This window comes from Panthera tigris, chromosome F3, assembly GCF_018350195.1.
Source record: "Panthera tigris isolate Pti1 chromosome F3, P.tigris_Pti1_mat1.1, whole genome shotgun sequence".
Lineage (NCBI taxonomy): Eukaryota > Metazoa > Chordata > Mammalia > Carnivora > Felidae > Panthera > Panthera tigris.
This window is the reverse complement of record NC_056678.1, coordinates 35,908,670-35,932,198: the sequence shown is the minus strand read 5'-3', so window position 1 is coordinate 35,932,198 and position 23,529 is coordinate 35,908,670. Positions and strand designations below refer to the sequence as shown.

Here is a 23,529-nt window from a genome sequence, read left to right as displayed (position 1 = left end):
GGACCTTACATAGTATTTACTTTGTCTTGTTTAAGACTATATACCAGCAAATGGCCATCTAGCCCAGTGGCTCTCTGACTAAGTCAGTTGTCAGAATCACCCGTAGATAACATTGAAGTATAGAGATTCTTCAAAAATAAATAAGCATTAAAAAAAAGAAAAGTGTTTTTTTTGTTTGTTTGTTTGTTTTCCTAAAGGGGGCACCTGGGTGGCTCAGTCGGCATCCGACTTCAGCTCAGGTCACGATGTTGCGGTTTGTGGGTTCGAGCCCTGCGTCGGGCTCTGTGCTGACAGCTTAGAGCCTGGAGCCTGCTTCAGATTCTGTGTCTCCTGCCCCTCCCCTGCTTGCATACACGCACGTGTGCTCTCTCTCTCTCTCAAAAATAAATACTAAAAAAGAAGAAAGTTAAAAAATTAAAAATAGAGATTCCTGGCTCCACTCTTTGTATCTTACTGAGTGTGAGACTCTACAGAGGAGAGGTATTCAGGAATGTGTGTTTTCATCTGATGGTTATCTGGGTTCGGCCACCACTGATCGATTGACTTTACGCTTCAATTGGTCTGGTGATGGGGGAGCTTACCCCTTTTCAGGTAAACCTTACCATTGGGGCACCGGAGTGGCTCAGTCGGTTGAGCATCCGACTTCGGCTAGGGTCATGATCTCACAGTTCGTGGGTTCAAGCCCCATGTCAGGCTCCCTGCTGTCAGTGCAGAGCCCGCTTTAGATGCTCTGTCCTTCTCTCTCTGCCTGCCCCCCCCCCGCCCACTCTTGCATGCGCTGTCTCAAAAATGAATATTTCAAAAAATAATAAAAATAAATAAACTCCTTGGTTTAAAAAAAAAAAAACCAAAACCTTACCATTAAAAAAATTTGCTGTTGTTAAAGTTCAAAATTTTGTTCCTGGGACTTGTAATATTCCTCGGTGCTAGTGGCCTTTTCTGGAGCCTCAGAGAATGCATCAGTTCCATCTCTTGTATGCAGGCTAATGCAGATACTTGAACACAGCCTGTGACCCAATGTCATGGCACATTTTCAGAGTACTTGGCCTGCCAAGGGCCCTGGAGAGATGCAAAGATGTGACGTCATTCCCTGATCCCTCCGATTACCGGGCCTTCCTGAGGGATTGGGGAAAGGTCCATGTCTCAGGGGACCCTGTCAACGGGGAGTCCCAGAGGCTGTCCAGCTGCTGCGGACCATGCATGTCCTCCACCCCTCTGCACGCTGATTCGTGGGAAAGAGGCCCTGACTCCCCATGGTCAACTCTGCTTCTTGAGGGCACTGATCTGGTTTTCTTCAGAGGCACCAAGAGACTCAGCCATCCATCCATTCCTGGTCAGATAGGACCACAAACATTACTTCTGCTTGGAGACCTTCAGTAGCACCACCCTGCCTGGCCCCCAGCATAACGCTCCCACTCCTGACATGGTATTCAAACAAGCTGGCTTTCACCTTCCCTCCCACCCCCACCCCTCGCACACAGACAATCACCCTTTCAGAGATGACTGCTTCCAGTCCGAGTGCGTTCTTACGCTCCCAGATCTTCTGTTGGGCCTTCCTAATGTTCATCCTTTTATATCCTGGTGGAGTTACAGCTAGCCTCTGAGGCTTAGATTTTACCTGCAAACTGCCCCACCCCCACCCCCACCCCCACCCCCAACTCCAGGCAGAATTCCCTTCCCTATGCTAGTGGTAGTTCACACTAGCTGTAGGTCTGCTGTGAATTTGAATTACAGTGGCTCTTGTTTCCTTCCCTGCTAGACTCTGAGCTCCTTGAGGACAAGGACCGTGTCTCATTTATTTGGAGTCCTCCAGTGCAAAGCACAGTGCCAGGTACCGAGCTGAGGTGTTGTGTGTGCCCACAGAAGTGGGCCAGTCTCTTGGCTGTTTTGTCTTTTGGATTCTGAGGAGTCTGCCGCGGGGAGCTGGAGCCCCTTCTGCGCTCCCTTCCCCCGCGCCAGCTTTCTCTCCGCAGTGGCCTCGGGCCCCATCAGGTCTCTTGAGAAAAGTACTGTTTAGCAGCTGATAATTAACAAGCAGGGCTTGGAGCCTTGGCTGCCTCAGAGGCAAAACTGGTATTTAAACAATAAAGTTTTTAAAATCAAGAATTAAAGTGTCAGCTTCAGAAGCAGCGACATCCAAGCAGAAGCCTGTTAAGATAAATGGAACAATGAGTGGAGCCAAAGGGTTCTCTCTAACCCCGCGGGGGCCCGGGGGGCAAGCGGCCTGGCTGGGGTGCTGTTCTCTCTAGCCCCGCAGGGGTCCGGGGGGAAGCCGCCTGGCTGGGGTGCTAGAAAGAGAAGCTTCTGTCTCTGCTCTTGGTGTGGGGCCTGGGGCTGCTTCACTAGGAAAGCCTGTCAGCTTGCCTTTCCACTCCCAGTTTCCATAGATCAGACTAATTTTGCCAGGTGGGCAAGAAGAGAAATTCGGAAAAATAGGGTAGGAATTAGGAATAAACTGAGAGCTTTTTCTAAGGTGATAAAAAGCACACTTTTGTTTTTAGAGGCAAGTAGAGACTGTTCAATCCTGCCTCGAGGTGTCTCCTCGTGTTTTCTTCTGATGCTTCGAGGGCTGAGAATGGAGAGCTGACATTGGGGCCTCCTCCCTTCCTAGGTCAGAACCAGGGCATGAGGAATCCCCCAGCCTCCTGCTGTTGCCCAGATACTAACCACAATCGCCATCTCCACTGTTCTAAGAAACATGCATACCAGGAACAGTCCGTGGCTTCAGAACAAGGGCAGCTGCTCAAGAGGCAGAGGCTTCCTGTGTGAGTGTGTGTGTGTGTGTGTGTGTGTGTGTGTGCGCGCGCGCGCATGCGGGTGGGGTGAGGGGGGGATTGAGGGTACCCTGCAACCTGTCACCAGGGCACCTGCCTCTGTGCCCAGCTGCAGAGCCCGGTGGAAGATGCCTTTTCAGAGTGCATGGTTGTGAGTGAAGCAGGGGCCTCCTGAAGGGTCTCTTCCATAAGTTCACCCCAGGTACGTGGCCAAAATTAGACAAATATTTTTTTAGGGGGGTGAGTACGGAGAGACTACTATCGAATCCAAGAGACGATCTGAGATACACAGTTTGAATATAAAAATACTGGGCTTACTGGGAAATGTTGACGATCTGTGTCCTGTCTGACGCTCCTGTCACCTATCCTTTGGTGTCTGTGGTATTGATACACCCACACCATGTGTGACCCTTATGGTGTGTGGTCTGTGGTCGTACGTTGAGTGCAGTGACCCAGTTACCTGTGTGGACAAATGCAAAACAGTCGGGGTAGTTTAGGAGGAGAACGAAACCCACTGGCTCACCTGGGGTTGAACCCTTGTCCCTGGTGACATAAACACAGATGATTCACAGGCAGCGTTGGCTTGGGCGTGTGCAGAGAATCCATCTCTTCGATGACATTCTAATGGCCCTTGCAGAAACTTCCCCACTAGTTGAACAGAACAGTGAGGGTACCACGGGCATGTGCGTGCTCCTTCATCTGCCCACCCAGCCGTTCTCTGGAAGTTTATCGAGGGGAGACCATGTGAGCCAAGTATGTCTTCGATAGTCCACATGTAGAAGGGCTGTGGACAGGGGGCCGGGTGAACATGGTGGAAAGAGCCGCCCATGTTTCTCCAAGCACCAGACAGTCTTGGAACGTGCTGCTGGAGTGCCCATCCTGAGATGCTCTGTGACCAGAGAAACCTGGGAAACACTGCAGTGCACATTAACATTTTAAAGGCTCTGAGAAGTTCTGTAGCAAAAGAATGCATTCGACTTTGTAAAACCTAGTGCTTCTGACATGTATAGGATCCGTTTTTTACTCACCACCTATTAATATCCTGGTAGAATACTGAGAAATGGCTGTGCACAGTCTCCCTGCTCTGGGAGAACGGTCCAGTGATTCGAGAAAAATTCACCTGACTCTGACTCAGCACGGGTTTGAGAGGCTTTAAAAAGGTGTGCGTGTGTGTGTGTGTGTGTGTGTGTGTACACATGTGTGCGCATGCGTGTGTGCTGGGGGGTGTGGCAGAGAAGGGCCCCCACCCGGCAGGTGGCTTCTATTGAAGTTGGCCCTGTCTGCATCCCTGCTGGCTTTGTGCTTCTGGAGAAGGCTTTTGTCCTGGCTTGAACATACTGAATAGCAGCTACATCTGTCATGCCTGGGAAGCGGCAGTTTGCAGCATGGGGGGTGAACAAGCAGTGAGCAGACACCCCAGCTTGAGGCCCAGGCTGCTGAGAGCCCCTCTGTATGGAAGGGCGGGGCTGGCGGTCCAGAGGCAGCTGCTCGCTAATCCTGGAAGTGGAGGGGAGCAAGGCATAGCTCCCTTGTCGCTGCATTCTCCTCGTCCGGTGGGGGAGGTTGTGTTGAACCTTGAGGCGGTAGCTGGGAAGAAGCAGGTGGGCAGGGTATTTCCTCCCCTTTGCTAATAACCACAAGGCATCTGGAGGGTGGACCAGAGCGGAAAGGCACTCAGCTCTCCATTACCCGGGGGGGGGCTGAGATGAAGCCATTTTGGTTTAAATGTGAGGAAGAATTCAAAATTGTGAAGTGGACGTAGCAAAGTTTGTGGTGTTTTACAATGGGAGGGTCCCGGCTAGAATTGCTTGTAGGCCGTTGGTGACAGGAGATAGGTATGAGTGCCTGGCCTCCCCGAGGGCCGGCCACTTGAGAAAGGTCTGGGAGGCCTTCCTGGATTCTCCCCCTGGAACAAAACCAGGTGCAGGCACTTCCTGAGCCGGTGGCAGGCCTCAGTACCCCTCCTGCACAGCTTTGCCAGGAGGCAAAGGATTTCTAAGGAAATGGGCAACTGGGAAAAAAATGGGAATGTGTGTAGGAATCAGGCACTCTTCCTGGGGATCGTACATGTCCGATGTGGGTAGACCTCTGTGTAATTAAGGCGGGCTCAGGATTTCCCAATCTGTTTGTACGGATGTAGGTATTAATGTACTTTTACGATGCTTTTCCTCTTTTGACCTTCCCAGAGGGGGAGGAGTTAGGTCCTCAGCAACGAGGGTGAGGTGTCCCTTACCTCCCCTCTAATCTGGCCTTCTCCTTCTCTTCTCAGTCACAGCCGCAGAGCTCCCTGGAGTCATTCATTCAGATGGGGGAGGAGCAAATCCAATCCCTCTGATCGATCGTTGCCCTTGTTAGAGAAAAGGCAGATGCTGTCCCTCCGCTCCCCCTGAACAGGAAGTCCGGGTGGGCCAGGCTTTGGTTTGGGAAACAGGAGTATTAGCTTCTGCTGCCAACTGGGGTTGTGTTTGCAGACTCCCAGGCTCCAGTGTCTCCGGAGGGACCAGCAGCTCTGACCCCCGTGGACTTGCTGTGGTCTCCGGGGAGGGAGCCTTTGCCAGGAACCTCTGAGCTCACTGGAGGTGGGTGTTGGGTAAGGGTGGTGGAGGACTGGGTAGTAGGAGAGGAGCAGGGGGATGACTCCCTCCTTCCTCCATCAGCTGGGGATGCATCACCACTGCTGGGAATGCATTCAGGCCACTTCTAGACAAATTGGTCATTATGGAAATTCTTTCTTACCCCACGGTGGGGCTTTACTGCGTGTTCAGAAGAATCTTTAGATGTCCTGGCCGTGAGGGTCCAACCCTTTTGCCTGCTGTCCCCTCAAGGCTAGAAGGCGGAGCAGTGTCTGAGCCCCCATTCCTGTGATCTCTCCCTGTTCTCCCTTCTCGTGTCGGCCAGTCTTCACCTGGGCAGACGTTGGGGCGGTGGTCTGGTGCATAGCGGGCATGGAGTTGGGGGAGACGATGGCACCACATGCCTCGCCTTCCTCTTCCCCATAGGTCCGGGCCCTGTTGGGTCTCCACTTCCTGTCATGGCCTCACTTGCCACGTGGTGGCACATCTGGACCCAGACAGGGTGTCCTGTTGTCCTGCATAATGAGGATCCCAGACTTCCCCTAGGTGACTTGCCACAGTTATTCCAGGGAGGAGCGGGATTTCCCCTACCCCCAAGCACTCCAGAGACTTCCTCCAGGCTGCGGGCTCCCATTTCTGAGTCTTGACCTCTTAGCAGTCTACTCTCCTGTTCCTCCCCTACCCCCACCCCTCACCCCAAGGAGAAAGGCGGGAAGGAAGTCCCGCCAGAATTGTTTTTTGGTTTGTGAGGTAACGGTCTTGGGGTTGAGAAACACACCCTCCCCTTTAAGATCTGAGGCCAGAAGCAATGGGAAACCAGAGTGGGCAAAGCAGGGAAAGGAGCAGGGGGAGGGGGTTGGGGGCTGGTTATAGGTACTGAAAACTGGGAGGGACTCCCAGGGGGCCCTGGGCGGTAGCCCTCCCTCTGTCACCCACCAGCAGGGGAACCTTGGCAAATACCTCAAACCCTCTGCACCCTGGTTTCCATGTGCCTAAAATGAAGGTGATGTCGACTCCACCTGGATTACGGATTTAAAGGTGACCTTATACACAGAAGCGCTCCAGAATGTATAAAAATTAAACACACTTTGAGGTTATATTACCTGTCTAGGAGGAGAGAATCATGTCAAAGAAGACGGAGTTATAGAAACCTTAGACCTCATATAGGCTGGTTATATGTTAGATTTTACAGGAGAGGAGACAGTGAAAGTGACTTGTCTGTAGGTAGGCACTCAGCAGCAATTGTAGACGTGGGACTAGAACCAGGTCAGCCAGCTTTCTGGCATATCCTTCTATCACTTGGCAAACTCTAGGTTGTGTCCTTGGGGTAGAGAGCCACAGAGTAGAGAAAACGTGGCACAGAAAATCTGACAGTCTTGTGTGCAATCAGATTTAAATTATCCATGCCACTGAGAGTAGGGGAGGGAGGACAATAGAGTAGATACTCTTAAAATTGTTGAAATTGAACTTTGCAAAATATTATTGAATTTTTTTCCTGTAGCAAATGTATCTCCTTATTTCTCTCGGGCTCCCACAGTGTTCTGTGTCCCAGAGACCTGCTGTGTGTTGGGGGGCGGAGTGCTCCCACTCCTGTATTCAGTGTCTGCTGTGGCTACCCTACAAAGTGGATAGTCCACATGCAGCGGGTTAAGAGCTTGTCCCTTTCTCTGGGGACACACGGATATGATCGTGAGCTCCTTGCCTTTTGCCTGTAGGAGACTGGCTGGAATGTCTGACGCCACCGTGGTACCTCTGCATCCTTTGGCTCCTGCCTAGAAACATGGTTTGTACAGATGCAATGAATCGTAGACTGTCAGAGCTGGAAAGCACATTAAGCGTCTTCTAAACTAGTCCCTTGAGTGTCCAGGGAGAGGGACCAAGGTCGGAGCGGGGCAAGGACCTGTCTGGGACCAGAGAGCCAGATAGTGATGGAAATGGTCTCACGGGGACAAGGACTTACGGCAGGAAAGGTCTGAGTGCGAGCCTCACATGTGTCCCATCTTAGCTATGATCTCCTGTCCCCAGGTCAGCCGGGCCTTTTGCAATTCTGCCCCAAGAGGCCCCTGTCCTGGCCAGAACAGTTCCTCTACTTCCCCTTGCTGCTTTCCTCCCATGACCCCCCAGCCACCTCTTTTTCCCTTGTGATTCCTACTGGCTGTAACTTCCTTCCCTCCTCCCCCACTTTTTATTATGAAGCACTTTAGATATGCAACAAGCTTGAAAGAACTTCACAGTGAACACCCGTGTACCCAGCCACCTAGATCGTACCATTGCATTTCACTCTGCTTGCTTTCTCCGGTCTTTGCAGTCTTTCCGTCTCTCCACCCATTTGTCAGCCCTATTTCAGGGATGCGTTTCGTTAGCAAGTCGCAGAAATCAGTACATTTCTCCCACTAAGCATTTCTGCATACATAGGCATTAGAGTTCAGTGTTTGTTCATGCATTTATCTTTTTGTGTTTTGGTGGTAAAATGTATGTAACTGTGAAATGCTCAAACTTTAGGTGTACGCTTTGATGTGTTTTGGTAAACGCTTCCATCTGTGAATTCCAAACCTCTTTCAAGACACAGAACAAACATTGTTTTAAGTTTCTTTATTTATTTTGAGAGGGGGGGCGGGGAGCAGGGGAGGGCAGAGAGAGGGGGAGAGAGAGAGAATCCCAAGCAGGCTATGCCCTGTCAGCGCAGAGCCCAACACAGGGCTTGATCCCATGAACCATGAAATCATGACCTGAGCCGAAGCAAGAGTCCGACGCTGAACCGATTGACCGCCCATGTGCCCCAGAACATTTTTATTACCTAAGTAAGTTTCCTCATGCTCCTTCACAATTCTGGTGTTTCTTCACCATAGGTTAGTTTTGCCTGTTGTGGGACATCATATGAATGGAATAATCAGTATGGACTTTTTATTGTAAGGTTCATCCACATGGTTACCTGTGTAGGTCATTTGTTCCTTTTTATAGCTGAGTGGTACTCCATTGTATGGACAGCCTATAATTTGCCTATCCATTTTCCCGTTGATGGACATTTGGAGTGTTTCCAGTTTGGGGCTGTGATGAATAAATCTTCCATGAACGTTCTGGCACAAGTCTTTTTGTGGACATGATGTTTTCATTTCTCTTGGGTCAATACCTAGGAGTGGGATTGCTGGGTCAACAGAGGCTGGCCGTTCCTTCCTGTTCTGGACTCTGCCCTGCTCTCTCATTGTATTCTGCACCCGAGATTGTGAGTAGCAGAAAGTGCCTTATTGCTCATCTAGATTATTCTCTTGCCGGTGTAGGAATCCCCTGAGAGCCCACCTGACATTCGAGCCTCTGCTTGAATGTTTCCAAGGATGGGGAACTTGTTTCCTAACAGGTCCCTGCTCTTCGGAGACAGCTGCTTATTAATTTCTACCTTGGGGAACCACATAGGACAAGTCTAATTTAGCCTCTTCTGTGTGACAGCCCTATAGAATTTCAGGACTGCTGTCACATCTCATCCCTCAGCTGCTCCTCCAGGGTTTCTCTTCTTCAGGCGGATTGTTCCAGTTGACTGAGCCGTCTCTCGGGTGACGTGATTCTCAGACCTTTTACGTTGCAGTCATCATCCTCTGAAAGCTTAATGTCCCCCTTCAAGTGTGTTGCCCAGAGGCGAGCCCTGGATTCTAGATGTGTTCTGTGAGGTACAGAGTGTGGCTGCATCTGGACTCTTGTCTTGACCTGGGTACTCGGTCCACCCATGGGTTGAAGGCAACGTTTACTTCTTAGCAGCCCCATCATGGCACAGGAGGAGATGAGTTAATATTTGTAAAAATTCCCCCAAATCTCAGATGGTGTTAAGACCGCCCGTTTTAAGTCCTCTGGAGCCGCGGGTATTAATAGCATTTGTTGCACACCTTCCATATGCCATCATCCCCTTTACTCTTTGCCGCCACCTTATGAGAAAGTTACCGTTAAAAGGAACTTAACAAACCACTTGGCTTCAAACCGTGTTTGTCAGCTTTGGCACTGTTACCATTTTGTTGGATTGTCCTGTGCCTCACGGGAATTCGCAGCATCCCCGGCTTCTATCCGCTTGCGGTCCTCTCCATGCCCCATAAGCTGTGACAATCAAAAATGTCTCCAGGTATTTTCAGGTGTCCCCTGAGGGGGAAAGTCCTCTTAGGTTGAGAACCATTCTTAAGGCATAGAACTTGGTCACTGAAAAGAGTTTAAATAACACAGCTCTTCCCAAAGGGTCACCGGTGTTATTCTTTAGTATGTGTATTCCCGTACTGTGTCCTTTGTGCAGGACAGTCCTTGCTTTTTGCAGATCTGGTACACGTGGATCTCAGTTACTACTCAGCTACTACTACTAGTTAAGTAACACCACTTGCCGCGGTGTATTAACTGAGTCGTTGCATAGAGCACAGACTTTGCTACGAGCTCTTCAGTCCACAAATCACTATGTACAGAACAGATGTTTTTTATGATCACCTCCCTTCTTTCTGAGTCTGTCAGTGGCGGTCGCTTATTGCCCATCTGTTGTCGGGCTCACACACAGATAGGGAAGTGGGCCGCTGTGTTGCCTCCTTGGCCCCTAGCGATGAACTCATGTGACACTTTACAAACATGGATAATCCAAAGAGGGAATTGACCAACAAAGATGACATTTCCACAAAGAATTGAAAAGTGGTAATCCCGGAAATGAAATTGGAGCTGGATTAAATGGAGTCACAGAATCAGTAGTTGATTATAGGGATGTCGACATGGCCACGGGTCATGACTGTGCAGATGAAGTCAGAGGAACCCTGGAAGGCAAGCTCATTGACATGAGTGATTGTGACGAAAAGGAGGAAGAAGTTCCAGAGGAACTGACGCTGGGGAAGAAACTCCACATTGAAGGCATTCGTGGAGGTATTCTGTGTCACTGAAAGCACAGCGGATAACATGTTGAAAACCGACCCAAACTTTGAAAGGAGTGTGCCAGTTTGCAAAGACACGGAAATGGTGCCCCCTCTAGAAAGCAACTACTCTGGATAAGTTTTTCCCAGAGAACTGACATACTCTATTCTAATCCGTATTACAGTGTACTGAACACAAGTTTTACTAGATTTTCCATTTCTCTCTTCATTTAGAACTGACAGTAAGAGAGTTCTCAATGTTTTGACCAAAATTTCTAAAGGTCATGGAACAATCTTAATTTTTTCCATTGATGATTAAGATCGCACGATCATTTGTGTGGTTCTGTCTTACTGCGCAAAGCAAAGGCTGTCTATATTTAGAGAGGTGTGGGTAAATACACACACACACAACATTTCTTTCGCTTTTTCTCTTTCGTTTTTTTCAAAACATTTCAAAACAAAAATAGGATCAGACTACAAGTGTCAATATGCAGCTTGCTTTTCTCATGGGAAATATCTTTTTTGGAGAACTTCTGATCTTGGTATATCTGGATCTACGTCATTCTTTGTGATAATTGTATATTATTTTATGTGTCGTTGTAGATGTGCAATAATTTGTTTGACCCGTTTTCTGTTAATGGAGTTTAGCTTCTCTCCAGTTGCTTTTTCTGCATGGGATATAATGCTGAAGTGGGTATCTCTGGCAGATTCATCGCTAGCCCCATTGAGTGGATGAAGACATCGGAGATAACTGGGACGCCTGGCCGGCTCAAGTCCGCAGAGCGCATGACTCTTGATCTCAGGGTTGTGAGTTTGGGCCCCACATTGGGGGTAGAGATTACGTAAAAATAAAATCTTTAAAAACAAACAAAAAGAATGTGAAATAACTGCCCAAGTTCAGGCAGCTACTAAGCTTAGAGCTGGCATGTGAACTTAGGACTGTCCAGTTCCAGGTCCTTGCGTTTTTAACTACAGTGCTTTACAGATTCTCTTCTCTTAGAAGTAGCTTTTAACAACACAGCAGCAGCCCAATAGCAAAAAATATTAGAGTTTATTGAGCGAGACACAGTTCTAGTGGCAAATGCATTATTTTTCCTATTAACTGAGCAACAACCCTATGGGGTAGATACAGTTATTGTCTCTGTACGATACTCAAGGACACCGAAGAAGGTGAGGAAACTAGCTAATGCAGGAACTGCCACCCCTCAGGTAGCTGGCTTCAGAGCCTTTGCTGTCACTCCTCGTGTTATATGGATCTGACTTGAGAAAGGTCCCTCTTATCCCATGCTATAGTAGATGCCTTTTTTTCGAAACCCTGACTTAGGACTTTGCTCGGGCCCGTGTGTTCACCTACTGTAATCATTTAGAAATGTGTTACCAGGCACACCTCCACTTGTCGGTCACCTGCGAGTTTGATGAGCCTGCCGTGTACTCTGTCTTCAACCAGCTTGTTGGTAAAATAGCAGGCAAAGCCACAGATGGCATTTGTCAGTTTGTCACTGGAGGTGTGCTTTGTGTTTAGCCAATAAGCAAGCGTGTATTAAGTACAGCCACTATGCCATGTACTGGGCCTAGGGTTCGCAATCGAAAGTGAACAAGATCTAAGGTAACGCTTCGTGTCAACGAAGCTTCGAGAAAATGGTGGATGAGATACAGTCCCAGGCTTTAAGAGGCACAGGGTCTACACGGCAGGGCAAGGAATGTTCTTGTAACTGACGCCAGTGAGTGTGGAAGTAGGAGCTTACCAAGAGTCTCTGAGAGCAGAGAGGAGAGGGGCTGGCTGTGCCTGGAGGACATCAGGGAAGCTTCTCAGAGGAGGTCAGCACTGCCTTGGTGCTCGAAGGATGCAGACTTGGAGGCCCGGAGGACTGTCAAGTGTCGTGGCACTCAAGCAGAAAGAATGTGTTGGGGGGGGGGGGGGGGCGCAGACAGAGATACTGCAGTTAGGAGCCAGGAAAGACCAGGCTAAGGAACTGGGGTTTTGTCCCGTAAGCCAGTGAACATGTCTAAGGAAGACAGTGCCCTGCTCCTGTTTGCCTTTCAGAGGTTGACATGGGATGTGCCGGGAACAGATTAAGGCTACCATCTAGACTCCAGTTAGAAGGCACGCAAGAGAAAAGGGAACCAAGCAAGTGGCCGCAAGACTGGAAGAGAGAACGTGGATTTGTTTGGGGAGCTTTCCAAAGACAAGATCAGACTGGATGTGTGGGTGGGTGAGTAGGTGGGACAACTACTTCAAGGTTTATATCTGGGGGCCAGACGTCATCGTCGTTTACTGAGGCCGAAGAGCAGGTCAGAGGGGGCGCTGAGTTCAGCTGGCTGCACATTCAGCCGGCCCCAGATCCATTAAACAGCACTTCGTCATTGGTCACTTGTGGCAGCGCTCTGTCCTCTCACCCTTTGTTTCTTTGTCATGTCAAAGGTCCGGCAAGGGACTGTCCGTGTACTCTCCAGAAGTGAAGGCCCCCTGCATCTGGCACTCCTTGGTCTATAATTTAGTGACTCTGCTAGAAAAGGTATTGAGATGAGATGTGTCACAGCCTCTCAGGGAACCCAGGCTGGGCTGTGGTCGCACTTCAGAATCCGTTGGCCAGAGACCGATGTGATGTTCGGCGGCCCCTCTTAATGACCATTCTGCTTACGTGTCGTTTCTTTTTCCCTTGACTGGTCTGTGAACTCCCTAAATCCCAAAGCGTTCAGCATGGTGCCTGGAGCATGGCGGGTGCTGAGAGAAGGAAAGCTGCGGGAGAGCAGGGCGTCCCCGTCTCCTCCTCCCTGGAGCCCTCCGTGATCACCAGCTGGTTCTGGAGGCACACCTGCAGATTGCTTCTGCGTCTCGCGGTGTCTTCACGATTGGCAACTTGTCACTCTGTCACCCTTGGGTGCTTATAGGTTGGCTCTTGGTTCAGCTTCCCTTCAAAGCTTCCCTTCAGTGTGTTTCAAGGTTTGGCCTGTTCGAATCTGAAGAACTTTCTCTGCGATTAAAAACAAACAAACAAAACACGATGGACCATACTGGAGATGAACGTTCCCGCATCGGCCGTCATTTTTGTGGCTTAGAGCCTCAGCCCCATGAGGGGCCCTCTTCCCCCTCCCTGGTTTTTCTTACAGCTTTGCACGTAGGATTAAGACAGCCTGCAGTCATTCTTGCATTTTCACAAGCCCTGCTCGCTCTAAGAGCCCACGCCACTCTCTTGGGGTCTGTCCTGTCTTCAGTACCCGAGCTCATCGGGGCTCCCTGTGCTGTGGACTTAACCATCGGTGGCTGCTTCCCCCTCGTTTCTTTCTCGGGGGTTATTATGTTTTACGTGCTCAGAATCTACTTCAGAGGGACCAGACCTTATCTTTCGAAATGCATTCCCCTGTGGGATCTGTGCTCATACTGCTCCGTTAAGGCAACATCTAAATATCGGTTTTCTGCAAGTCTAGGCTAAACAATTGTTTTTGTGCCTGAGTTTTTTCTTCCCTCCTTTGAACTCTAAAATGACAAGGTTACTTCCTCCCAATGTGGTATTCTTGTTGCCATTGTTTGTGCTAAGATGTTTTGTTGTTGCTACATAATTTACTAGATGTTGCTTCCTGGTCAGAATCTGAAGGAGCATTTCCCTTCCTTGCACCTCCGGCTGTGTGACAGGTGAACTCTTTAAGAAAGGCACGGCAAGAATTTATCAAGTGCCATGCTCTTAGCACACAAAAAGAAAAACAAAACAAAACACCTTGCATTTCTCTCTGTCCGATGCCCTCGTGTTCACGTTGGGTGATGCGAGCTCTGTCTTGCATCTGGGCCATTTTTGCTAACAGCAGGGAAGAGTGGTTCATACCTTCTACCAGTTTATTCTCTCATAGGTTACCACGGGCGTTACTTAACCTCTGGTTCCCTTGCCTTCTCTCCTCACTCTGCTGACTTTCAGTCTTGGGCATGAGGAATTGTTTCAGGGGTAGGGTGTGTGTGTGTGTGTGTGTGTGTGTGTGTGTGTGTGTTGCCCTCGTGATCTGTAGGACCCTTCTCGTCTTCCATTTTCTGTCTCTCAGCTCTCTCCACCTCCCATTAGATCTGTTGATGAAAGTGTACACACCGTGAATCTCATTCCACTTCACAGGAGAGTTGACGATGACCTGGCACTTATGGCTGCTAATTAAGAATTTGAATTTGCTTCGTCAGTTGCACAGGGTCAAGTTGATGGAGGCTGCATATGCCAGAAACAGTGTCTCTGACCTCCTTCCGTCTTAATTTCTTTTGATACTTTGTCTATCTCTGTGGGTTTTTTAAAAGTTGTACCTAGACACTGCAAAGAATGTGGCATTTTCTTCTTGCTGCCACTCCGATTTTGGCTTCAATCCAGCTGGGAGCGTTTAGTGTGTTTCCTTCCCACCACTGTCTGCCTCGTGTGCAGGGAAAGATGCTTTGTATCCTGATGTAAGCCATTCTGTTATACAGCCTGCCTTTTAATTTATCAGCAAAGTGTACATTGTGTCTCTTCTGCACTAAGCTGTGCGCTGGGCCGGGCAGGTGCAGAGATAAATGGGGCAGACCTGTGAACAGGGCGGCGTAGGGAGCCAGGGCAACAGTAAACTAATAGCAGCAGCTCAGGGTTTGCTTGTCAAAGCGTCGCTTGTCGTGAAGATAAGACCCTGGAACTTAGTGTCTGAATCGGGTCTGCATCTTGGCTCCGGCAGTTACTAGCCTCTCGTCCTTGGCAAGTTGCTTCCCCAGGACCTGTTGCCACACCTCCGCATGGACTCAGCAATTGACTATTCCAGAGGGCTGTTCGCAGGCTTCATTATAACGTGTTTGCTAAATATAAAGTACACCTGACACGTGGTTGGTGTGGTGTACACGAACATTCCTCTTTCGATCATGAGCATCTGCTGGAAGAAACACAAATATCTGTGTCCCCCAGTCCGTCAGTTTCCTGCCTGAGACTCCAGCGTGCTTGACCTTGTGCGGTGCTCATTTCCACAGGAGTCGCAGGTGGTTAGCAGCGGTGGTCTGGGGCCTAAACCTGCTCTTTTTCATATTTGGGTTAATGTTCTTCAGGGAGACATCAGGCCTTTACATCAGCCGGGTAGCCCTCGTACTTTGAACTACGCCGGGTCCTTCCTCCTGCGGCCAGTGTGGGATCTCCTGCGTCTGGTCCCCTGCCTCGCTAGTCGGAAGGTTGACTTGCTTTGGGGCACACAGAGCTGGGTCACAGTCTGAGGCCAGGGGTCAAGTAAGAACTGAGGCATAGTGCACCTTAGAATCTAAACCTCTCGGCTTGATTTTTAAAAAGAAATGCATGTAGATGGTGAGATCCAAATATTACAGAAAGATATAAAGTAGAAACGTAGGGCACCTGGGTGGCTCAGTGGGTTTAGCTTCCGACTTCGGCTCAGGTCATGATCTCACGTTTCTTGAGTTCCAGTGCGGCATTGGGCGTGGAGCCTGCTTGGGATTTTCTCTCTCCCCCTCCCCCTCCCCCCCCTTCTCTTTCTCTCTCTCTCAATAAATAAAGTAAAAAAATAAAAAATAAAAAAATAAAGGGGAAAACAAAACAAACAAAAAAACACAAGTTTTTCGGTAGAACCTTCTCCTGGTAGTCAACCCTCTTAACATTATTTGGGATAAATACCTCCAGAAAAATTGTGAGCATCTGCAGGCCTGTGTACCTTCTCCCCTGCGCCTTAAAAAACAAAACAACAACAAACCACCCAAATGGTATTATTATATTTTCTATTCTGTTCAGTATATTTTTTGGACATTTGAAACGCCCACAAAAGAAGAAAGCACTACCTTTATTACCACCGTTTACAGTGACCCATTAATTAACCTTTTGGTGTGTTGGCTTCTTGTCTTCGTGAATATACTTTAAAAGTTGCTTAAGTAATGCCAATGAAAGTCCATTAAACAAACCAGGATGGTAACAGTAAAGCCAAAGTGCCATCCTGTTCTTGGTCTGCCCTCCCATAAACATGGCGTATGCAGCCCCGCATCTCTCACAGCCTGTGCACTAAGTTCTCTGGTGTGTAGGTGCCTGCCATCTATCTGACCAGCTCTGAAGTGTCGGACGTAGGTCATTACCAGTTTGGGGGCCATTAAAATGCGTTAGGAACATATTTGTGGGATGATTTCCTAGCTGGGCTATTACTCCGTTCAAGGTGTGAACATGTACAATTTTGATAGATTCGGGCCAAGTTCCTCTATACTAGTTTACGTCCCTACGGGGGTGTATGAGGGTGTACCCTTTCCTTCCAAATCTTGGCATAAACCCAGGAGTTTTGTTTTGGTTTTTGTCAAACATTAAAACATATTTGCCATTCTGGTGACATTACTGTCTTGTTTTTGTAAGCGTTTCTCTTTTCACAAGTCGCATGGAGAATCTCTCATTTGGCCATCTGTGTTCCCTTTCTTTGAACTGCCTGGTCGTATTCTTTGCCCATTTTTATATCAGACCGTTAATCTTCTACAATTGGTTTGTCGGAGTTAAGTTAGCCTTTTATCTGTCATGTGTTGCAAATAGATATTGTTTTAATTGTCGTTTATAGTGTGACTTTTAAGTTTCTTGCCTTTTTGTTGAACCTTGGTCCTTTGTGGCTGCCCCAGGAAGGTCCTGGAGAGAGAGGGCAGGAAGCACAGGGAAGATCTAGCTGGTCTGGGCAGTGTAGTGTGGTTCTTTCAAGGCTTTTAGTACCGGATTCCCCGTTATAAGTTTTAGCTTTGTTTTGGGTGAGGATTTTTCCCTATCACAATAATGAAAGTCAGTAACAGAGAACCACTTTGACCTCCCAGCCAAATATTTGGGACTGTGTGTGCCAACGAGGGACCCAGATGCAGTACTGCTGTGTATCTTTTATGTCAGTAACCTTCTAAGACTTAAAAACTCTATTTGATTTCTCCTTAGATCATTTTCTAGGGGAAGGTCATCACTAGCTCCTCATTGCAGAAGTTCTAGAAGAGGGCATACTCCCCACCCCCACGCTGCCAGGGATTTAGAGAAAGGTCATTTCAACCAAGACTTACCTGTTCATCATCTCTTAGGTTCCTGAGCTGGGCTAGATGTGAAGAGACAAGTGACCATGTGTCCAGGATATAAGGAGCTCTCTGTCATTGGGGGGGGGGGGGGTGGGAGGGGCGAGAGAGAGTCTCCCCACTACCACTGCTGATTTCTGACAGCACCCTAGCCCCCTGTTTCGTTCTTTTGTAGCACAAGTCACAGGATGTAATAAACCTTTTTAGACTTTTTCACCGTGTGCCTCCTGCATCCCAGTGGAGGCTGCATGGGGCACAGGCGTGATTTGCTGTGTTCTCTGTTACATCCCAGCACTCTCCCAAACGGCGGGCTGTGTGAACTGGGTGCTGCAGACGCTTGCTGCGTGATGGCATCCTTGGGGGGGTGGGGGGTGAGCTCCCGCTCTGTGCTCTGCGTCTCCTCCCTGGTTCCCTCCCTGGTTCCAGGTCCAGGGATGAGGGCTGTGAGGACACTGTGTCCCAGTCCTGTGGCCTCGTGACCTCCCACATCTCCCTCTTCCGCTAGCACGGGGCTGCGGGGGCCAGTTCCGCAGGCTTCAGGCTGAGAGGAGAGGCATAAAGAGCTTTGAGCTGATGCAGATGCCTGCTGGCTGGGGAGCTGGACGGCCAGGTCAGGAGCCAGAGGGGACGGAGGACGCTGGGGCGGGTTGAGCTGCAATTCTCAGTGTCCGCCCCTCCTGTCGGGGAGAGGGGTGTGGGCACCTGCCCATGGCAGCCTGCACCTGCTGGCGTGAGCTGCCTTCCCCCTTCCGTGGATGTGGGGAGACCTGGGGGTGGGACGACGGCCTCTGGAATACATTTGGAGAGCTAAGCGTCTTTCTTTGCCTCTTAAAAAGTACAGATGTTCATTGTAAGTCACCTAGAAGAGAAAGATACAAGAAAGTTAAGTTACTGTAATCCTCCTTTTCAGGTAGAATTACCATTAGCGTTTTACTGAGTATGAATGCCCTTCCTTTTATACCCTCCCCCCACAGATGTAAATAAATGTATAGAGCTGTACTGTACCTAATTAGGCTTTGTAACTTGCTTTTTTCACTTACTATCAGATACTTTCTGATGAGAAAATTTTAGGAAACGAAGATTGGGATTTGTGCTTCAAAGAAAAAAAGTAGAGTGTCCCCATTGACAGTGACCGATAGTGACTGAGAATCTAACACACAGGACTCCCTTACTGACGAAACATTCAGTTCCAACATTGCAGTAACGATTACAGATTGTATAGGTAAACACACTTCTAAACAAAAGCAACTTTGCTTATCGCTGGGCCTTCGTTACCTGTTTCCGGTTGATGTCACTGACCCGGGACATACCTTAAGGCTCCTTCTAGGATAGTAGCTTTGGGTCAAATTCTCTAAGTGGGATTTCAGGATCAAAGGGTTCGTACGTTCGGGCCCCCACTTTTGGCGTTGATTTGTGGACAGTCTTGGCAGATTTTGTGCCTTTGCCCTACCACGGGGCGGTGGAAAAGGGGCTTCAGGAGCAGTGAGAACAGGCACCGCATCCCAGCCCTGCCACAGGCAACTGCTGGGAGACCTTAAATGGATTGCTTGGCTTCTCTGAGCCTGAGTTCTCTCATTAGTAAAGTGGGGTGCGCCCTCCCAGTTGGGTACGAGGGTTCCACGTTTGGAGTCCTTAGCACCCGCTTAGCACAGAGCACCCCGGAGGACAGGGGCTCCCTTCCCCCTGCTCCCTGGGGATCCCGCTCTCTGCTGGAGTGTTCTCTGGGACTCACAGCAGCCTCCTGCCCACGACCTCCTCTTTCCCTCTGTGCCTCAGAGCGCCAGCTCAGCACCGCCCTGTAGTCCAGGAGGAGGGCGGGTGCACGGCACACGGGGCCTTTTCCCTTGACCTCCTGCTGCGAGTGACGGAGGAGGTCTGGTTTTAACGACACCCCACACACTTGTGGACACACGCAGTGCCTGACTCAGACTCTTGGCTCCCGGTCAGTCTTGGGAAGGGATGTCTTCCTCCTCTCATTACGGGTGCACCCGCCCCCAGCTGTCCGGTTGGTCTGGGTGGCGTAGGGAGGGAGAGGAAGAGCTCAGAGCTGGGATGCCAAAGACCGCCTCCCTTCCAGTGTTCTGGGTCCCCCTCCGCCCGGTGCCTGGAGCTATTAATAACGCCGTAAACCAGGTGGGCGTGAGCGGGATCCCAGCTGCCCACCCCGGTGGGACCCTGAAACGACCTGGGTGGGAAGTGGGGGCAGAATGATAATAGCAAACGCGAATGCGCTGCTCACTGTGTGCCCTGCACTGCTCTTAGTAACTTACATACGTTACCTCGTTTAATACAGGCGAGTCCTGTTATTACCCCCTTTTAAGTCCAAAGGGATTAAAAACTTCCACAAGGTCACGCACCTGGCAGATGTTGGAGCCTGTGAAGGGGATGATCCCTTGGGGCCTGCAGCTCGTTCCTTCCCCTCCAGTCCTCGTACCTGCTTTGCTGGTGAACCATGCTTCAGACCCTGGGCTCTGTTACTTCCCATTTCTCTGCCTCAGCCCGGTTTAGGATGCTGACCACTCCTGAGCCTTTTCCTGTGGCCCCACAATGGAAGATTTGGTGACTGGGGAGATAAGGGGGACCATAAGCAACCAGCATCAGGGGCCCCATTCCTCGTCCCAGAGCTTCCGGCAAACTGAGGCTCGAAACAGGGTTTGGGGAAAAGCTGCCACGTCTCCCTCGTTGCCACTGTCATCCTAGAGGTTCCGCCCCAGGCAGTGGGCTCTGTGGCCTTGTCTCTGGCCCTTGCCACACTTAGTGGGTGGCCTTGTCTATTGCACACGCAATCATTAACCTTTTCTACAGTGCGAGAGAATTTCAGACGCGGCGTGCAGAGCAGGGGGCGGAGACAAGTCACAGCATCTGCTCCACGCTTAGTGTGGGCTTAAAATATTTCATAAACCCTTGCAGGCTTTGTGTGTTGTGGCTTCTTGGTGAGAAGACCCTTCCTTCCTTCCTTCCTCCAATCTGGTCTGGAGCCCTGAGAGCTGGAGACCTGGGCCCTTTGGCCTCCACTGTCTTTGTCGGGCCAGAGGAGTGAGCCTTTCCTAGGTGACTCTGTTGGCTTCTGGTTGAACCTGTTGGTGGCCCCTGGCAGCACTACGGGAATCCTGTTTCTCTCTCTGACTCTCCTCTGGCTAGGGGCTCATGCACCCACCCCCCGCCCGCCCCGCCCCGTCTGCCACAACCCCCACCGCTGTTCTTTACTTAGCTCGCTTCTCATGTCCTCCCTGCTGGCTGTCCACACCCCACAGCTGTCTGCAAAGCCTCTTTGGCTCTTCAGGCTCTTCCCCCACCACATCAGCCCACTTGCCCACCTGACCCAGTCGAAGGTCTTGCCTTCGATGCTTGTTGGTTTTCGTATCCCTCCAGGGATTTCTGATAAACACGTACCTGGAGGCCAGGCACCAGTCTCCATGGGAAATTCTTATTATGTTTCTTGTAGAACTTAAACATACGACTCTTTCCGGTTTATTTGTTTCGCTGAATCTAATCCCGCTTTACAGATGAGGAAACCCCTTGCAGAGAAGGAGGTTGGCTTAGCGCACCACGCGAGGAAGCGCAGAGCTGGGAAGTGAGGTGCGCGTGGCTCCTGAGGCCAGCGTGTTGTAGTGGGTCCGTCTGGCTCGTCTACCAGGCGAAGCGTTATGTGTGGGCCTGGAGGCGGGATGTGAACCCAGGCCTCCTGACCGCACATGCTCTTCTGCCACGTGGTCTAACCCGTCTCAGGTTGGAGCGCCAGCTCTGAGTTCGTGGGGGGGCCAGGGAACACGCACTTGGGTTTGGGCATTGGTGTGTCCCCGCCTGGCACAGCTCTGGTTGGTCAGAGCCCGGAGCTGGTTTCCAGGTTGTGGTCACTGGGCCGCAAACGCCAGCCCAGCCTACGGTCTTGCTGGTGACGTCAGCGGGCTCCAGCCCCAACTCAGAGGTGATGGAGAGAGTCCCTGTGCTGTGGCAGTTACGCCGCTGTTTACAGTGATGAGTGCCTTCCTGATAACAAAGCACTCTTAGCAAGACTATTTCATGAGATGCTTACAATGGCTCTGTGAGGAAGGGGGCCAGCCAAGTGTTACCCCCTCACTTCACAGATGCAGAACAGGCTTAGAAACGTAATGACCTGTCCCAGGTAATGCAACCAGAAATTGACAAATTCCAGACCCGCACGCAAGACCCTCCTGATTGTAAATCCATGACCTCGAGTTGCCTCTGAGTAAATCTGTCAACTTTACTTCTTCTTCTCTGGGTCTCATAGTCATCTATACACCTGTAGGGGGCGAGAGAGGTCTTTCCTATTTGGCTGTTCTGAGACTTTTGCTTCTGAACCATTTGAACTTATCACCCATATAGCACATTAGCTCACTGGCTCATAAGTATTTTCTGTTTCTATGTCCCCTAGTACCCTGATTCCTCCCGCCCCAGCTTGAATTCTTTCAGATTGGGACTCTTCTGTTACGTCTTGACGTTCAACACAATGTGGGACCCAGTAAGTGCTTACTGAGTTGAATTACATGCAAATGAAATTGGTCAGTACCTCCTCCTGCTTTCCTTAGAGCATGGGGAAGGAAAGTAAGCTTTTTTCCTGGTCCATCCAAATGAATTAAAGTTGAAGGTGGCGGAACTCAGAACATGTGCAGTATCCCCAGATGGCCACGAGGTGGCAGTGTGACCCCACAGGAAACTTGCCTCCTGCTTGCTCCTTAGGAGACTGAACTATCTGGGCACCTGTCTGGGGATTGCCTCTGCAAGGTCAGTCTGCACTTGCCTGTCCGGAACTGACAAGTCTCAGCCTCCAGCTCTCCTTTTAAAGACTCGTGTCATGGAAAAGGCTTGGGCTTTAGAACCCACCATGCTTAGATTCCAACCCTGGCTCTGCCTTTCCCTAGGAACTTAGCCCTGGACATGCTATTTGTCCGAGCCTCAATTTCCTCATCCCATAAAATGGCAGTTGCATCTTGTTGACACGAGCACTGGGTGTTGTTGTATGTAAGTGATGAATCACGGGAATCCACCCCCGAAACCAAGAGCACACCGTTCACACTGTATACTTGACAATAAATTATATTAAAAAAAAAAAAAGGCAGTTGTGCAGTTAGAAAAGGCCTAGTATATCGCAGACCGTAGCATGATGAATTCTAGTTTTATTGTTGGAAATTCCTGTGTTTGCCTTTCACCGCCCTCTGTGATCTGGCTTCATCCGGACCATCTGATCTTTCTTTCCAAGCTTTGTGCACTTTGCAGCAGGTCTCTGAGCTTTTGGGCTGCATCACCCATCGACTCCAACTCCACTCCCTCCCAGTCAGTGCCCCGATCCCCACTGTTTTCCCGGCCTGGATGGCCTCCCTTCTGCCTCACCATTTCCTTCTCAGCCTCCACCGCCCTTAAATTACTGTGTAGGGCTAATCTTGACTTCCCACAGAGATGGTAAGTCTCTCCGGGTCTTTGTCTTAATCATTTTGGCATCTGTGCTGTGCGCATAGCGGACGTTCTGGAATGAAAGCCATGGCTCTGGTTATCGGGCATATACCAGGCACTCTGCTAGGCGCTTTGCAGGGTTGTTCAATCCTCGCAACTCTGTCCCCATTTTGCGAAGGAATAGATCAGGGTGCCTTTGGCTCTGCGCAATAAAAGAACTCTCCTTAAAAGCCGTTTAAATAGTAAGGAAAGATTCTGATCTTACCACAAACAGGTTCTGAGGGCGGGTTCTTGGTGTCAGCGAGGATCCAGGTCGTTGCCTCCTCTCCCGGTTGCTTCCTCAGGGCATGGACTTGTCCTCTAAGGCGGCCTCCTGTATGGCACTAAGGTGGCTGTCCCCATTCCAGGTGCCACGAGCAGGAAAGACGGCATGGGTTCCTTGTGCTCCCTTTAAGAGGCCTCTAGCGGATTTTTTACAAATCTCATCTTGGCCAGCGTTGGGTCTTAGGCTTGTTCCAAAACTAGTCAGTAGTAAAGGACTAGGAATTAGTGAGACTGGCTTGGATTAATCAAGATTCAGCCCCCCAGGTTCCATTAGTGTCCCTGGCCACCTGGTCCGGGAAAGAAGGCACAGGGAGGAGGCTCATGAGTTAAGGAATGTGCTCAAGGTTGCAAACATGTAAGAAGCGGCATTCGAAACACGTCAGGCTGACTCCCTAGGCCATCGGTTGGTCGAACGAAGTATGTCACAGAGGTAGAAAGCACCTTGCTCTGGATTTGGTGTGCTGGGTTTTGAGGGATCTTGGGAGTCCCTTTTCTTACTGATTCTGGAGTCTTTCCTTTCTCCAGGCCCCTTTCTATGATTGTATTAATTTTCTTCTGCCTGTCTTTCTCCTCAT

The 23,529-nt window shown here is 49.9% G+C and overlaps 1 protein-coding gene across 2 annotated transcripts in view; it reads left to right on the top strand.

The window, feature by feature from the left end:
• Window positions 1–23,529, top strand: part of MAPKAPK2 (MAPK activated protein kinase 2) — a 44,448-nt gene that overhangs the window by 15,110 nt on the left and 5,809 nt on the right. The window lies entirely within an intron of this gene.